The sequence below is a fragment of the Callospermophilus lateralis genome, chromosome 2 (assembly GCF_048772815.1).
Source record: "Callospermophilus lateralis isolate mCalLat2 chromosome 2, mCalLat2.hap1, whole genome shotgun sequence".
NCBI lineage: Eukaryota > Metazoa > Chordata > Mammalia > Rodentia > Sciuridae > Callospermophilus > Callospermophilus lateralis.
Genome location: NC_135306.1, coordinates 170,334,145 through 170,352,544, shown reverse-complemented (window position 1 = coordinate 170,352,544; position 18,400 = coordinate 170,334,145). Strand labels below are relative to the sequence as shown.

The 18,400-nt window shown below is 40.1% G+C and overlaps 1 protein-coding gene across 2 annotated transcripts in view; it reads right to left on the bottom strand.

Moving 5' to 3' along the window:
• Nell1 (neural EGFL like 1) overlaps window positions 1-18,400 on the bottom strand; it is a 787,071-nt gene that overhangs the window by 176,346 nt on the left and 592,325 nt on the right. The window lies entirely within an intron of this gene.

Genomic DNA, 18,400 nt, shown 5'->3' with positions numbered 1-18,400 from the left:
GGGGAAAATGCCTTTGTAAATACTGCTTGAATGGGTATGGATTCAAGCCTTTCAATAAGCCTTGCAAAGTTACCCCAACTGTGTCCCTGTACTCCCCTGCTAACCCTTCCAGATGAGGTCAGTTCCATGTGTTACTCATTGACATAGCATAGCAAAGCAACATGCGCTCTCGATGATGGCCCGAGGGACAATTGTACATTTATATATAATTGATTACCATTTCCTTCTCATCCAATGGACTATAAAACCCATAAAGATAAATGTTTATACTCACCACTTGTTTCAGTATCTGACCACATAGCAAATGCTCAAAAAAAAATTGGTTGAATGATTTACCCTTCATCTTGCAAGTTTTTTTTTCTGATAGGAAAACTCTTGTTCTAACAATATCGTGTCACTTCAATCCATAATAATTTATTTTCAAATGCTGCTAAATAACCAATAATTGAGTATACTACTTAACAAAAACAGGAAAATGTCTTCTTAATGAAGATGATTGGGACTGTTAACCCTGAGTTTCTTTTATTCACATGAAAGTCAGGCACGCAAATGTTTTAAATTTTAATTGTAGCTAGAAAATGTCACCCTGGAAAAATGTCATGGTTATATTTTGCTATCATCACATAATTAATATGAGCCTAGCTTTAAAAAGCCACGTGATGTATTTAGATAGTTGAATACCAGTCCAAGTATGAAGGATTTCTCATAGTGTTGTCGTTTTCCACATCATTTAATATCCCTTGGATGATTTAACATTCTATAGCCTCAGCAATTAATTGTGAGACCCTTGGCTTCTGCTAGAGGACAGTATATACTCTGGATTTCAAATGACACTTCCTATTCAGCATCTTGGTACATTTAAACTATGCCCAAATAGATTTAGAAAATATCTGCCTTGGTATGTTCATCATAAAATCCAAAATATATATAAAGGTATATATATATGTGTATATATACACATATATATATAATCTCTGTGCCTGAAATATCACACATTGTGAGCTCTAGTGACTGACATTTTCAATAAGATATTTAAAGTACAGCTCTACATCAAAGTTAACATCTTAACAGGAAAGTGTTTTTGCAAGCTAAAAATGACAGTGGAAAAGCTGGTGAGATAAAGTTCCAAGTGGCAGCAAAAGAGAGAAGGGAGCCTGGTATGGTGGTGCACGCCTGTAATCCCAGAAGCTCGGAAGGCTGAGGCAGGAGGACCACATTTCAAAGCTAGCTTCAGCAAAAGTGAGGCGCCAAGCAACGCAGTGAGACCCTGTCTCTAAGTAAAATACAAAATAGAGCTGGGCAAATTATGCTAAGCGAAGTTAGCCAATCCCTAAAAAACAAATGCCGAATGTCTTCGCTGATATAAGGGACGTGACTCAAAACAAAGTAGGAAGGAAGAGCATGAGAAGAAGATTACCACGAAATAAGGAAAAGAGGAGGGAGGGAAAGGGAGGGAGAAGGGGAAATGCATGGAAGATGCAAGGAGACCCTCATGGGTTCACAAAATACCTATACAATGGGGTGAGGGGGAAGGGAAGGGGAGAAAAAGAGAGAGAGAGGTAAGTGTCATAGTAGTATGGGTAGACAATAGGGAGGGGAGGAGAGGGGAGGGGGAGAGGGAGGGCAGCAGAATACAACTGACACTAGGATTGCTGTATGCATACACATGGATGTATAACCAATGTGATCCTGCAATCTGTACACGTGGAAAAATGACAATTCGTACCCTATTTGAATCAAATGTATGATATGTCAAGATCATTGTATTGTCTTGAACAACTAATAAAAAAAAATAGGGCGGGGGATGTGGCTCAATGGCTGAGTGCCCCTGAGTTCAATCCTTGGTACCAATAGAGGGGGGGGGGGATGGGAAGGGAGGGAGGAAGTGGGGAAGGGAGGGAGGGAGAGGAAAGGGGAGAGGGGCAGATTGGGGGGAGAGAGAGAGAGAGAGAGAAAGGGGCTTGGAAATAAAGGGCTTTGCTTGACGTTTTTCCTTTACAAATGAAACAGCAGCAGTTCATGTAGAACCTGCATACCAGTTAGGAGCCGTGATCATTGTTCATAGTGAGAGCATGCTCTTCATTTACCCATCTCTTAAGTGTAAATAATAATTGTAGTTTTGTGAGGATAACATGTTTATGATATTTTATGTAGGTACAAATGTCATAATTAATAGGATCCTGAGAAAATGAAATGAGTAATTATTTGTAAGAAATTTGAATGGTGTTTGGCAGAGTTAGTGCTATGTTAAGAGTTTTGTTAAATAAAATTGATACCAGTGTCATTGTGACAGTGATGTAAGGACCAGGAACAGTCTAAAACCCTGACTAAAATACAATACAAAGTTCTCATCTTCACCAAGAAGTGTTTAAGGAATCCATTGTTACTTTCATTTGTTTTAATTTCTAACAAAGGTAGTACTCAACTTTATTACGGAAATATCTTATAGGTGTCTTCATTTCCATATAAAATAAGGTAAACTGAGGTTCAGAAATCAGTGCCCTAAGACAGCATAAGTACTCACTAGAAGAGCCAACATTCAAGCACAGAAAACTTTGCCTTCAAAATCTTAACCGTTTTTCATAGGTTATAGTTCAGGTTCTTCCACAAAAAACTATTCACATAGGCAGGTTTATTCTTTTTTGTTTTGGGTTTTTTTAAAAAAATCTATTTTTTATTATTAGTTGTTCAAAACATTACAAAGCTCTTGACATATCATATTTCATACATTTGATTCAAGCAGATTATGAACTCCCATTTTTACCCCATATACATATTGCAGATTCTCATCGGTTACACATCCACATTTTACATACTGCCATACTAGTGTCTGTCGTATTCTACTGCCTTCCCTATCCTCTACTATCCCCCTCCCCTCCCCTCCCATCTTCTCTCTCTACCCCATCTACTATACTTCATTTCTCTCTCTCTCTTTTTTCCCCTTTCCCCTCACTTCCTCTTATATGTAATTTTGTATAACAATGAGGGTCTCCTTCTCTTTTTTGAATAGTACCATAATAATTAAGGGAACTCACTTAAATTTAAAAGAAAAATACATCCAAATTATACAGGTAGCATTACAGAACTGGTGTAGGGAGTGTTCATGTATCCACTTAGTCAATCTCTATGATGGTTTATAATAGGAAACATCCCTAGGTCTCATGTGTAGAAGGCTTGGTTCTCCATACAGCAAGTTTTCAGAGGAAGTGATTAGATCATGAAGGCTCTGACCTCATCAGTGGATTAATCCATGAGAGCTGAGAGGATTATTGGGAGGTGGTGGAAGCTGTAGGCAGTGGGTATGGCTGGAGGAAGTAGGTCATGGGGGACATGCTCTGGAAGGGTATTTTTTTTTAATCTTTGGCCCCTCCCACCCTCTGTTTCCTGGCTTCTATAAGCTGAGCACCATCTTCTGCCATGATGTTCTGCTTCACCTAAAGCCCAAAGTAATGGAGCTATCCAAACACTGAGTGAGACCTCTGGAACTGTGAGCCCCAGATAAACATTTCCTCCTCTCCTTTGTTCATGTCAGGTATTTGGGTTGCAGTGATAAAAAGCTGACTAACACAATCTCTATTTTTTTCTGACCTGAGTCATATTTCTCATAAATTTGACACATACCATTGTTGGAATTTATCTGGAATAATAATTAAAAAAACACAACACCAAATAAAAATGGACTATGTCATCTAAAACTCAAACTATTTTTGAAGAAATTAAGATGAATACAAGTGTTCTTTGAATATCTCATAAAACAGCAAAATAAAAAATTATCTCTTGGTCTAGAGGTTACGGATAGATTATTTTTAACTGAATGGGCTATTCTTGATGAACTATGAACCCAGCATTTCAGAGGAAAGAACTCTGATAGTCAGTGCACCTATCATTTGCACAGCATTACTGTGTTAGTGGCAGAACCAAGACAAGAAACCAGGTTGTCACTATGTTCCCCTCCGAGATTATGAGATAAGACTCTTAGAAACTGTATAGTCCATGCCTCTGCTCTAGATTTACTAGGCTGTGTGACCTACAGCAAATCATTTAACCTCTCTGTGTCTCATTATTATCAGGACCAGGCAGTGATGGTTAATAATGACACGCTTGCTTTGGGGGTTAAATTAAATTACCAACATCACTACCCAGCAGAGTGTACAGCAAGTGAAATGGGCTCAAGGATTGGAGGTGATTTATTTATCACCAGAATTCTACTTTTCCAGAAAATACTAGTATATAAATATTCTAGATTCTGGAGGTGCAGGAGTAAAACAGAAAAGGTCTGGTGCTATGGAGCTTATTTGTTAGTGGGCCCCATTGCCACTTTGTCCTTGCCATTGTGATGTCCTTAGCATCATATGGTTTGCCATCATGGAACTTGGAATCATAACTCCTTTGCAAACTTAGGGAAACTCAGGCACCATAGGTATTTGACTTAATATGTTGTTGCCTATTTGTCAACCCCTGTTCAGAATCTGCAGCGTGGCATAAATAGATTATATATACACGATGAGATTACAAAACTCAATCCGTTGCTTCAGTGACATTTGTTATTAACTTACTGCCCCGAAGGAGATGTTTGATTGGATCTACTCTAAAATGGAATGCTTCTATTTTTGAAAGGACACTTTTTATTGTGCAGGAAAATAAAATCATAAAACTCAGGTTGAGGGAGATTTAATCCACACAAAGAATATTTGTTTCTGTATGTAAAAAGTTAAGTCTCAGCATGTGAAATGAACTTGGACATGAAGGGGAACAAAATGAGAAGGTGGATTTGCAGATGTCAGGTTTGTGGATGCTGGGAATCGTCACCATGTGCTAAATTTGACAAACCTGGTTGTACACTAATAAAAAGTAATAGCCCTTCACATTCTAAACACTTCTCATGATCCTCTTAAAGTTTTACTGGCACCTACTTAGTTCCTAGGGACAGCCTGAAATCCTGATAAAATAAGTGCAAGTTTCAGTACCATCTGTTAGAAAGAAACCCTTTCCCTCCCTCCTGGTTTCCTTGAGGAAACATTTTCCTTAGGCTGGTTTCTGACCCCTCTCTGCTCACTTTGCTCATTTCACCTCCGGGGCAGGATATACATTAGGATTATGCCTTTTTGGTGAGAGAAGCAAGAGGCAATGTAAAGAGACACCTTAGGACAACAAATAGGCAATTGTTGTATTTCTAGCTCAAGCTTGGGTGGAGCCCTATGGAGGCTATGGATTACAGCATTAAAAATAGATACTAACTTGGTTAAATAAATAAAAGATGGTCACCATGAATTATAATTAAATTATGTGAACCTAAAATCCAATAGGTGTAAGAAATCATTAAGACCTGTTCACGTTCACCCAAGCACCTTGTCCACTCTGCTTCTCTTTTGGTGGGTGAACTGCCTTTACCAGTTTTTTTTTTTTTACCTCTGTTAATGCCACTTGTTCAGATTTAGTCTCATGTTCTCCAACTCAGCTCTGACAATAATACAGGGAATATCACTGCCTCCATATTTGTTTTGGGGTTACGGTTCATTCCTTGCCTCATTCAGAACATGAGATGGGTCAGTGTGCTGTCACTTGGTGGGGAGAGAACAGGAATGCTGCTAAATATGCCACAATGCACAGGACGACCCTACACAAGAGATTTTATGTCCTAAATTGTCAACAGTGATGTGATTGAAAAATTCTGTCCCAACTTTACATAATTAGGTTTATTATGTGTCTCCCAGAGACAAATTTATTATTTTAATCATGTTCTAGTCAGTTTTTTTGCTGCTGTGACTAAAAGACCCGACAAGAAAAACTTTAGAGGAGGAAAAGTTTATTTGGGGGACTTCATGATTTCAGAGGTCTCAGTCCATAGCCACCTGGCTCCACTACTCAGGGCTTGAGGTTAAGCAGAACATTGTGGCCAAAGTATGTGGTAGAGGGAGGCAACTTACATGATGATCAGGAAGCAGAGAGAGAGAGACTCCACTCACCAGATACAAAATATATACACCAAAGGTTCACCCCCAATGACCAACTCCTTCAGCTACAGCCCACCTGCCTTCAGTCACCACTTAGTTAATCCAGACAGGGGATTAATTCACTAATTGGGTTAAGGCTTTCATAACCAATAATTTCTCCATAAACCTTCCTGCATCATCTCACACATGAACTTTTGGGGAACACCTCACATCCGAACCATAATAAATCCTTTTCCCATTTCTTCTCTCTCAACATTCCCCCTCAAACAATTAAAAATATAGAGAAAAGACAAAAGTGAAAATAAACTATAAGGCTAGTCTTATAATATGAAATATGCAGATGTCTTTAATTCTTGCTTTTCATGTTTGTGTTACGCATATGGTATACTGCATAACCTAATAGTTAATTATAAATTAAAATTGCCTTCAACATGACCATTTACCATATGAGTTTACAAAAGCAGCTTCAGTAGCATTTTCTACCGTAATACTGCCAAATTTTTTTTGTTGAAAAATTGTTCGATGCCAGTATAATGCCTTATGTACATAATTCCATTTCATCCCTACAGTAAGGCTGTGCATTCATCATATTATTCTCATTACATGAGGAAGCTGGCTTAGAGAAGTTAAGCAAATTATCAAAGGTCATGCCACTGCTAAGCTGTGTCCTGGGTTGCAAGCCCAGAATCTTAACCAACCTGTCTAAGCTGTCTTCATCTAGGGCTCTGCTACCTACCATGTGCAAATGATGTACTAGGCACTGAGGAGTCTACTTGTCACTGCTATTGTCCTCTCCTCCCCAAGCTCACAGTCCAGTAGCAGATAGTGGCACATATAAAGCCAGGCATAATAAAATGTGACGCTAGAGTAGCAGTATGAACAAAGCTCTGAGAGAACACGGGGGAGAACATGATTAATTGTTCCTGGTGGACTGGGGCAGAGCTTCACAGCAGAGTTGGCATTTGAGTTGGTCCAGAAAGAATGACTAGGATATTTGCCAGGTGGAGAGGTGCAGGAAAGGGACATTTCAGGTCAAGGTTTTGTCTTGAGGAAAGGTAGTGAATCAAAGAAGAGAATGATCAAGTGTTTCTCCCTCACATCAAGGCTGAATATCAGAAAGAAATGTGGTAATTCATGGAGGAAAGCAGGAGCAGCTTAGAGTCTGTGAGCCATCTCCGCACCCGCCCAACCCCCACCTACTTTTCACACCTGTTAGATACCTTAAGAAACAATAATGCTTTGCTCACATTTTTGGCTATTATAAAATAGTAAGAAAAAAATTAAATCAAAAATTTCACATTCATTTATTGATATGCAGAAATATAAAATTAACTCAGAATGTATAATGGGCTCTGATATTTTTCTATTCTGCTCTGTTCTAGTATAATTGACTCTATTCTATATCATTTCTAAAATGTAATTATTATCCAATGACTTGCTTTCACAACCCACTAAACCTGCATTTTAAATTTGCGTGTTTCATACATTCTTACTCATCACCCATATCCTTCTAGCCCGTAGTATTTTGTGATTGAATGGGGCATAGAAATACTTCTATATTGATATGAAAACCTTCAGATTGAGATGTTGATTGTAGCTCTGGAAAGATGAGCTGACATGAACGGGCCTTTCAATGATGTTTTTGATAGATGTAATTGCCACTGAGTCCAAATGGCCTGGCCAAGTAAAAAACATTTACTCTCCAGGTTTTTATACAAAATCTCTGTTACAGCATAGCCACTATAGATAGCAGTAGGATAGGTTGAATGGCAAGGTAAGGATCCACTTGCATTTGTTTTGTCTAATGGATATGCTTTTCAAACTAGACTGTGAGGTTCCTAAGAATCAGGATGATGTAGGTGGTAACTCTTCATTCTTCTCCATCTTCTTAATCTCAGATGATATAATAAAACACATAATTTGCATTAAATACAGTATCTAAAAATCAAAATTAAATATTCAACAAAAGTATTTATAATATTAAAAAAATCTTCCTGTGCATAAACTATGTTCTGTAAATAATCTATGTCATAAAATTTAAAACATTTGGGGCTAGGGCTGTGGCTGAGTGATAGAATGCTTGCCTGGCACACGTGATGCACTGGGTTCAATCTTCAGCACCACATAAAAACAAAATAAAGTTATTGTGTCCACCTACAACTAAAAAAATTTAAATATATATATGTATTTAAAACATTTAACCAAATTAGATCAATTCTGCTTTAAAAAACATATCAAGCATCTACTATGTGCTAGATACTAGGTAGTGTAATGATAAGTGATCCCTCTTTTCCCTCATCTGAAATTCTAATACAATGGTTCTCACTAAGGGAAACTGTCCCTTTCTCCCTGCCTCACCCATAGGGACATTTAGTAATGCATGCAGATAATTTTAGTGGCTCACAACTGAGGGGATGCCACTGGTGGGTAGGAACCAAGGATGCTACTCAACATCCTGATACACAGAACTACCTCACACAGAGAATGCAGCCCCAAATGTCAACAATGCCAAATATGAGAAAGGCAAAAATTGTCCTTTATTTAGTCATTTGACACATACTTATTTAGTAACTTGTGTGTCAGGGATTATTCTGAGAGTGGGGTCTCTAACAGTCAATATAACAAATAAAAACATTGCAGTTTATGGGTCTATATCATGTGGTAAAAGATACAGAATTTTAAAAAATTAATTTTTCACATGGTATGTTATATGATGATAAGTGATCAGAAGAAAATAAAGCAGGGCAGGGGGGTGGGAAGTGTGTCAGTGGGGAAGGTTGCAACTAAGTAAGACAATCACAGAAGGGTGATCACTAAGAAGGTAGTTTGAAAAAGGGCCCAAGGAGTAAAAGAAGGTCATGCAGATATCAAACAGAAAAGTGATTCAGGGAGAGGTTGCAGCAAATCCAAAGACCCTGGAGAGTGAAGTACGCAGATCAGACAGTGCCTTACAGATCCCAGCAATTCTATCTGCATAAAGTCCAGAAGTAAAGAGAAGGAAAGGGCTGTTCTGCCTGGAAGGTCAAGAGTAGCTTCACAGGACTCATGCCAGAGCTGAATTGAAAACATAAGAGATAAACAGCAAGGCTGACTGATGCATCATGCTCCAGTCAGGGAGAAGGAACAGCATCACAAAGCTGTAGGTATATAGTTGGGTAGAACCAAAAGTGGCTTCAGGGCATCAGCTGTATGGAAAGAGGAGCCCTGACTATAACTGATGCTCTACAGACACAGCCTTGGGTCTGATTCACAGATGGGCTTTGATATGCTTTGAATGCCGCCCCACCACCGAACTGATTTTATATGTTGGGAATTTGATCCCTCATGTAATAGTGCTTCTGTAAGTGGGACCTTGAAACATTGATTAGGTCATGAGGCCTCTGCCCACTTGAATGGTGTGTTGGTCAGTATTTTGTTGCTGATGGCTTCAGAAGTTTTAGTCTGTGATTACCCAGCTCCATTCCTATGGGCATGAGGTGAGCTAGAACATCTTAGTGGAAAGGTTGCAGAGGAAAGCTGCTCAGTTCATGGCAGCCAGAAAGCACAGAGAGAAGAGAGGGGCCGGGGACAAAATATTGTCTCTAAGGACCCACTCCCTCCAAATAGGTCTCCCCTCCTGCCACTTTCATCACTTCCCACGAGTCCATTCAGATTATAAATCTGTCAATGGATTAATCCAATCACTTTCCCAAGAGCTCCCTTATGAAGCATTGGAGACCAAGCCTTCAACACATGAGCCTTTGTGGGACATTCAAGATCTAAACCATAATAAATGAATTAATACAGTTATTTCAGGAATAGGTTATTTGTAAAAGGATGAATGCAGCATTGCCTATACAAATATCTAAACTCTTTGCAGCTTGCCTTCCACTAACTAGTGCATATACATCAATGTAATGTTTGAGAGTTTCATGAGCAGTGGAATCAATAACACAGAAAATTATGAGAGATTAAGACAAAAACCGAACAGGAGTAATAGAATAAGATGATGTCTATATTTCCAAAAGCAAAATTCAAGAAAATGATTCAAAACTTTCTATGACATAAAACTGAGGCTCTGCAAATTATATCTTTGCAACAAAAATTCTGAAGCCAGTGAAAAATTTGGCATTCAGCATTTACACAAACACTGAGACATGGGACCCTGAAAGTGCTATGTGTGAAAAGTAGTTGAGGATAAAGCTCTGGGTGAGAAGGGCAGAAGCTTTCTGATTGCACTGCTCCTTGGAGCCAACACTTGTATCACTGTTGGAGGTCACAGTCTAGAGCCTTAAAGAAATAAATCCTAGCAAATTCAATCAAAGCATTCTGCAATTTTGAATTTTGTATAACTGCATGGAACTGTATATTAACTCTTGGAATGAAATATGAATCCAAGCTGCAGAGATAGTAGCTGAGTAATTTGGGTAAACCAGAGTTCTTGAGAAGAGTATATGGTTTTGGACCTGGCAAGTCCACCAAGAACTCATGGCTGAATTGACTACTAGCAGGTGGAACCTACTTGAATGAAGAGGGCCACTGGGGATGTGCACTGGAGGGGTTTATCTTCTCAAGGGACTTTCCTCCTCGCTCTCCTTTCTCTCTCTCTCTTTCCTCCACCATGCCCTTCCACCATGAAATTCTGCCTCACCTCAGACCCAAGGCAATGGAGTCAGCTTACCATGGACATAAATCTCAGAAATCATGAGTCAAAATGCAGCTTTTTTCTCTTAATTTGTTCACAGTAGGTATTTTGGTCACAGCAATGAAAAGCTGACTAACACAGACGGCTTTTCCATCTCCCAACTCCATCTTGAAATCTCTGGAAACTCCACAGATTTCTTACTTAAATGTAAAAAGTGCTTCACCATGATCTTCAAAAGTAATTTGTAATGGTCTTTTCATTTTTTGATGGGGAAACTAAGAATAGAGAAGTAGAATGATTTTTTTTTTTCATGAGAAAATTAATGATGAGGCTGAGACTAAGAATTCCAGGCTTGGAGGGTGGCTGTCCCCAGGATTTAACACGTGGCATCTGGTGCCTGAGAAGACATACAAACGTCACTCAATGGAAGAAAATGGATTTGAGGTTTAAAAGACATAGAGAGGCAGAGATAACAGTCCAGAAAAGAAAAAGTGGGAAAGGAAAGATGAAGGGAGGGGAAAGGGAAGAAATCACCTTACCGTCATGCCCTCCTGAGAACTCTGCCCCACCCCACTTTCTCCCTCTCAAATACCTAGCACACATCAACACCTAGACTTTCAGATGACAAGGTTCCTGGTCAGGGACATCCTGGGTGAAAGTCAGGGGTCTGCTGTTCTTTTCTGTCTGTGTGATGTGGGGGTGATCTATAAACTTCTGTAAGCCTTCTGGTCCTCAGGACAACATGAGGAATAAAAACAGTCTCTTCTTTCTATGGTTGCTTTGAGATATCAATGTCACTCCAGGACAAATGTTTAGTTTCAGGTGCTCAAAAGATGTTCATTATTATTGACACCATCATTATTATTAGTCACACATGCTTACATGGGAAAGTCTATCTGGAGACACAAGCTGATGAGGGTAACTAAAGGAGACTCTAGCTCACAGGGTTATCCAACTGTCCTTATATTGTGTGGAAAATACACTGTTTTTCCTTTCCAACCTGAGGGTGTCAAACATGGAGTTCAGCATTATAAATATTAATTACCAGCCTGAAAACAAAGACTTCCAAAGATCTCTGCTTCTTGTAGAATTCAAAAACACTTATTTGACCTTTCTTTGGCTGCCTCCAAAGTCAACACCCAGGGTCCTCTTAAGTGAGCGTGTCTGATTGATGCTGCTCTTATTCTGCACACCCCCGCCAGGCTCCAAGTCCTCACCGCTGCCCGGTTATCTGTCTTCCTCGATGTTTAGCTATATCTCATCTACAACACGGGCTGCCTTCATTCTTGTGCTAATGTTATTTTTGAAAGGTTTAGGCTCAAATCCCTCAAAATCTATTTCTAATTTATAGGCAGCAGAGTGGAGGTAAAAGAGCCCATCCATGGAATCAAATAAACCTGGATTTAACCACTAGCTATGTGACCTTCAGCAAGCCGCTCGCCTTCTCCGAGCCTTCGTTTCCCTGCTCTTCTTCAGGTGGGAGTGGAGGTTAAGTGATAAGGTAAATACAAAAGCAGGTGCCCAGGGCCTGACACATCACCCTCTCCCCACAGTTGCCCCTCTTCACTCTTCAGCGGAAGCCATTTCTACATAGAATTATCTCACCAGGTGCCATTCCCTGAACACGCTGAGCTTGCATTCTTATTAGCCACTTGTGTCGCCCACAGGACACTGGCCATGAAAGGATTAAGCAAGATGCCTTAGCTATTTCCTAAGGGTAATATAAAGAAATTATCATTATGTCCATCTTTTTTTCCCCAAGGAGCTGTTTCTAAGTCAGACTTTCAGCTGGAAGGAATTCAACTCATGGAAAAAAAACCTTTCAAATCCCTCTCTCAGCTCTTAAACATTGTTTGTGGGAATGTAAATTAATATAGCCATTATAGGAAATATTATGGAGGCTCCTCAAAAAATTAAAGATAGAACTACTTTGTGATTCAGCAACTCCGCCACCGGGAATATAGCCAAAGAAAATGAAATCTGTGCATCAAAGAGACAGCTTCCCTCCCATTTTTACTGCCAAACTATTCATAATAACCAAGATATGGAATCAACTTAGGTGTCTCTTAACTGAGGGATGAGTGAAGAAAATGTGGCATAGTTTTATCCTGGACTACTACTATGTCATAAAAAAAGATGAAACCCTGTTATTTCCAACAACATGGAGAGACATGGAAGTCATTATATCAAGTGAAGTAAGTCAGGCATAGAAAGACAAATGCTGCACTATTCCAGTCCTATGTGGAGGTTAGACAAAGCTGATCTCATAGAAGTAAGGAACAGAATAGTGATACTGGAGGCTGGGGAGGGTAGGTGGGAGGGCAGGTGGGAGGGCAGGTGGGAGGGCAAGTGGGAGGGCAGGTGGGAGGGCAGGTGGGAGGACTGTCAACGAGTACAATGTTACAGTCACACAGGAGGAATATATTATGGTGTTGCATTGCACAGTAGGGTGGATGGAGTTGACAAGAATTCATTTATATCTAAAAATAGCTGAAAGAGAATTTGAGCTTTAATCACCATAAAGAAATGGTAAAGTTTAAGGTAATGGACATGCTAACTGCCATGATCTGAAAATTACACAATGTATGCATAAATCAAAGTATCACTTTGCACATCTAAATGTGTATGACCATTATGTGTCAATGAAAAGATTAAAATAATTTTAAAAATCTCTCTCTCCTATTCACAGTGGGCAGAGAACAGAGAATCTGATCTGTGTACTGTGATTCCAACAAAGAAAAGGAGAGGCACAGAAATGCCCAGGTGGGAGGGACCAAAAAACACAGCGTCTCAATCCCGGCCAACATTTGCAGAATACAGACAAGTATCTTCCCTAGAAATCATTCAGTGACATTTGGGCCTCATCAACTATTTTCTTTGCTCATGTAAAAGTAAAAAGTAAGAATTGACAAGAAAGTGAAGGTCAGGGAAATAATTTCCAATAGAAAAAATCCTACACAACAAGAGCATCCAAAATGGAAACTTAATATTAAAACACATTGTTTAAATTCCATCCCCATTACTTTTTGTGCATTTATTTGTGTGTGTGTTGTGTGTGTGTGTTGTGTGTGTGTGTGTGTGTGTGTTAAGGAGAATGTGAGATGTTGCAATCTGTTAGTGGGACTTGTAATTTGTTTTCTATAGTATTACATGTTAAATTTATCGAGGTTTAAATAAAGCATGAATCCAGAAATTCTCATAAAGTATTTTAATGTTTTATTAAGCTCTCAGTTAAAAAAAGATTTTTGAAATCATATTCATCCATTCACTCAAAAGCTGTCTATTGAAATTTTACCAGGTATCAACTTGATTTAGGACTGCCCTAAGCTCTTACCGTATATGTTGATCAGAGAAGATAATGTCCCTAATCTTCTAAAGCATATCTTTTGGTGGAGGGAAAAATAGATAAGAAACAAATAAAAATACAAAATTCAGATGATAATAAGTACTCTGAGGGAAATATAAGTACCTGTTAAGTAGAAAAGAAGTACTGGAGGTGGGGTTATGACTTAGTCATGAAAGGCCTCATAAATTGACCTTTGAGAAGAAATATGAAGGCAGGCACAGAGCAGGCCAGACAGGTGGGTGGAGAGTATTCCAGGCAGAGGGAATGGTCAAGTTATTGCAATTCCCTTAACTTAGGTTCATACTCCCAGGTGTAGAAATTGAAGGAAGGCCAAGTGAGCTGAGGGCTAAGTCACAGGATATAGCAACCAAAACCTCATGGATCATCAGTTCTACCTGTGTCTTTCATACACTTAAGAATTTCAGGGTTTTGTACTGAATGGGATGAATAGCCATTGGGAATTTTTATGATGAAGAATGACAGAATGTCACTTAGGTTTTAGCAAAATCTCTCTGGCTGCTCTGATGAGGGGTATTAGGGGTGGACCAAGCCATGGTAAAAATAGATGACCAATCAGAAAGCTGTTACAATGATTCAGATGAGAAATTGATGCTCAGCTTGGCCAGTATGCTAGAAACAGAGGCATGAGACATCAAGGACTGCCAACAGCCCCTGTTACATAAAGATACATGGACCAGGTTGATTACCTACAAGAGACATCTGTCTAGAGTAGACACAACTGGGTGAGCATCATGTCTTTTGCCTTCTTCTAGTAGAATTAGGAATCCGTGTTTTGTTTTGTTTTGTTTTGTTATAGGCAATGATGTGACAATATGGACTTAAGTTTTCATGTTTTCTGTCTGCCTGGAATTTTCCCCATGGGTAATTTGGGTAAACTCCTAATCGGCCTTCATATCTCTGCTTAAATGTCTGCTGGACTAGAAAGCATGTTGATCCTGATGGTTATCTCCCATCTTAGCCTCACAAAGTTTAATTATCTCACAGTCTTAAATCCAGGTGTTGGCTGGATTGATTCCTGTTGGAGGCGCAGAGGGAAAATCTGGCCCACAACTCCCTCCTGTCTCTGGTGGCTGCAAAATGCCCAGTACTTCTTGGCTTGTGTCTTCACATCTTCAGTCTCTGCCTCCATCTTCAGATCGACTTCCCTAAGTGTCATATGGACCTCCCCTAGGAATCTCTACCCCATTTTTCTTATAACACCCATAACTTGATTTAGGACTGTCCTAAATCCAGGATGATACCACTTCAAAATCTTTAACTTAACTATTCTGCAATGACCCTACTTCAAAATCAGGTCACATTCACAGGCACTTGGGCTTAGGACTTGGAATTATCATTTTGTGCTTGTTATTCCGCTCCCCAAAGGGATCTTTCCTTATTCCTCCAGAGAACCTTTTGGCACACCTCATAGAGCACTTGTTATCCTGTCCTGCAATTGTTCTCTAACTGGCCAGTTTGACTGAATAGATCTGAGTTTTTCTGAAGCATACAGACCATGTCTTTCATCTCTCAGTTTCCAGTTCCAAGAGTAAGTTCTGCATGTAATTCATAATCAATCACTCCTTATTGGATACATTAATTACAAGTCATAGAATAGATTTATACAATATTGGAAGATTGAGCTGAGTCTCAGCAGGAGTTGAAACTTCCTGTTATTATCAGAAGAGACAGGTGTTTTTCACCAAATGCCAACTCATGTTGGTATTTTACAAATGCTTTGGCTCTGAGAGCACATATTGCTTCTGCAGCAGTCCAGGCATGGCACAAGGGAGCCAGCACTGGGAGCCCAACTCCTCGGCCTGGGGGGTTATATAAATAACTGCTGAACCTAGCAATGTGCAGGAACTGAAGCAGAGAGCAACCACTTTGGTAAAGGAGCTCTTCATGTGTCCCATGCAGCCTAAAGATGATCCAATCCACAAGGCTGATATGAAACAGGAAGGTGACAGGAACCACAATGGCTATGTGACTCACAAGGGCAATGGTGGGATTCAGGGAGGCAGCAGCAGAGGAGCCAATGAACCTGGCTGCGTGATTCCACAGTCTCTGCACCTGAACCACAAATCCATTTACCACTTTCCACCTTGGCAGCTGCAGGAATTAAAGAGTATTTTCCAAGAAACTCCATATCTGATGTGCTCAAAAGCAGTTCCAATGGAGCATCCCGGGACCTCCAGACCTCCAATAACATGCCCCAACTTGACACTGGCACATCTTGCTACACCAGCAACTTTTGCGTGAATAATGTAGGAGCTCAGGGAGCAGCACCGAAGCTGCAGGCAGTCTAGTTCCACCACAGACAGTCCCCAACATGCCTACCAGCCTTCCGTCTGCCACCCAGGTGCCCATGTAAGTCCTTAAGGTCCAAAGAAGAAATCCCCTGTAGTATCATGTTTGGAGTATCATGAATATATCAACCCACTGCCTTCTGGGTTCCAAGGTTTCAGATATGGACCTTATGGGGAGATGATAATGAAAGCACCCTTCCTCTCAGCCCTCCATATGGTAATAGCATCCCTACAGTGTCTTTAGGAACAAAGCACACATCATGATGTGACTGCAGTCCTACCACCCTTTTGACACCAGTCTTTCCAAGCTGAAAGAAAAGTGAATTGAATTCCTGGAGTGTAGATATGATAAAGACCTTTACAAGCCAAAGTTATGATAGTCTTTTGAACTCAAAATGAAAAGGCCATTGAAGCATCCTACAGGTTTTAATATCTAAATGAGTAAATATCAGTCTCCATAATCTTCTCAAGCCTTCCTTAATCTTATTATGAAAGTGGAAAAGGTCTGGGAGGCTAGAAAGAGAGACTACCTCTGTGGGTCACAACCAGTTGTGACTGGGTCAGATGTGTTCTGTTCTCACAAGTGGACATTGTTGGGAATCTTAAACACTAGTTTTCTATAAGGCTCTAGATGTGATTTTTTTTTTTGTCCATAACCTTGTTTGATGGTTTGTGATTTGGGACTTTTAGATTCCTTTTTTCTTCTTTTTTTTGGCGGGGCGGGGTAGGGAGGGTGATTTTTTTTTTTTTTTTACTTCTTTTGTTTGTTTCTTTGTTTCTTTCCTTCCTTTCTAGCTAACATTGTTACTTATTGCTTCTTACAATGTGTAGTGAAAGTAGTGAGTTTAGTGAAGGGATGACAGTGTGGCGGTTCCTCTTGGTCAGCTCCTTCTCTCAGGATATGCTCATGAACCATTATAGTGTCCTAAGAAGCATCATGCAGATCAGCTTTGCTCAGATGAAACTGGTCCATCATATCCTCACCAAGACAGAGGTGGCAATGAAAGTCCTGCTAAAGGTAGAGCAGAATTTCCCCTTTGTTAGATCCAAAATGGACACAATGGAATGTTCCTTGGAACAACCAAATGTGATTAAGTTGTTTCAAGTTGTTGAAATCACTAAAATCATGTGATGGAGCATTCAGTGGGGAACAGTTACTGCAGCACATCCTGGAGGCATGAGGTGTGCAAGAGGAGGATGCCCAGAGAAAGCTCAGGCAGGTCACATACTCTGTGTGCCACTGCCATAAGAAGGATATCACACACAGAGATCTGAAACCAGAGAACATTCTGGTAAACACTGGAGGAAACATCAAATTCTGTGACTTTAACCTGAGTTGCAGATTATCAGCTGGGCAGAAGCTGGATACATTCTGCAGCACTCTCCTGTACTATGCCTCAGAATGCTACCAGTATGATGATAACAATCTTGTGGTGGGTGTCTAGAGCTTGGGTGTAGTTTTATACTTTATGATCACAGAGGAACCTCCAATTCAATGTGTCTACTTTTGTGCAGATAAAGAAACAGGTCTTGCATGCATGGTATGACATTCCTTTTATGCTTCTGCTGAAGTTTGTATTGTCATCAATTACTGATCATCATCCCCACACAGAGGTCCACAATAGATCAAATCATGAGGCACCCATGGCTGAGCCAGGATCACAAATAATCCCCAACTCATTCTAATAAGCTACTCCCCAACCACCCAACTATCTTCAATAATGACAATCATGTTTGACATAGGTTATAGCCCATACCATATCTGGGTATCTTTGGTAAACAGAAAATTTGACCATGAAATGCCTACATATGTGTAGTGAATGTGAGTTATGTTTAGTGTAGTTCACTATTTCAGCACCAGGCAACCCAAGGAGCAGTCAGCATGTTCCCAATTAAGCATGCACACCCAGAGGTTGGGTTCTCCCTGCCCACTGCAGATTCCTTTCCCGACAAAGAGCAGTGCTATTGAACCTGCCCTTCACACCTTCCCCTTCTTGCTTTCTGGGCATTAGCTGCCTGAGGGCAACAGGAGAGCAAGCCTGCCTTCTGTTTCTCTCTGCAGCCTACAGATGAGCTCCTCCACTTCCAAAATACCCTCCCAACATTACCCTGCACACCCCCTCCATCCAGCCCCTGGATGATCATCAGAGGGTGGGAAGCAGAAAAC